Source organism: Wasmannia auropunctata, unplaced genomic scaffold (genome assembly GCF_000956235.1).
Source record: "Wasmannia auropunctata unplaced genomic scaffold, wasmannia.A_1.0 LD336060.1, whole genome shotgun sequence".
NCBI lineage: Eukaryota > Metazoa > Arthropoda > Insecta > Hymenoptera > Formicidae > Wasmannia > Wasmannia auropunctata.
In genome coordinates, this window is record NW_012026830.1 from 2,575,201 (window position 1) to 2,575,583 (window position 383).

The window sequence follows — 383 nt, forward strand, 5'->3', positions numbered from 1 at the left end:
TCAAGTGTTTAAAAACTATAAATATAAATAAAATATAATATAAAATATATGTATGTATCAGTATAAAAATGAATGTCATATATGTCAAGCCATACCGGGTCTCTTAACGCGAGCCGTCGCGTTGCAAGCACCCAAGATTTTGAAATCTCAATAACGGTCGAACCGATTAAGTTCTAATTAGGCTTAATCGATAGCTTGTGTTCGATTTGTATAATGAAAGTCTTTATTTTTTCTGTACGTGCCCTACGAGCGGAGATATTGCAATGCAAAGTCCGAAATGTGCGAATTTAAGATTAAGAAACGTCATCATCGTCGTCGTCGTCGCCCAGTTGCGGGGTGGGGGAAGTGTACTTTTACAATTTCTAACACAAAAGACGCTGGAG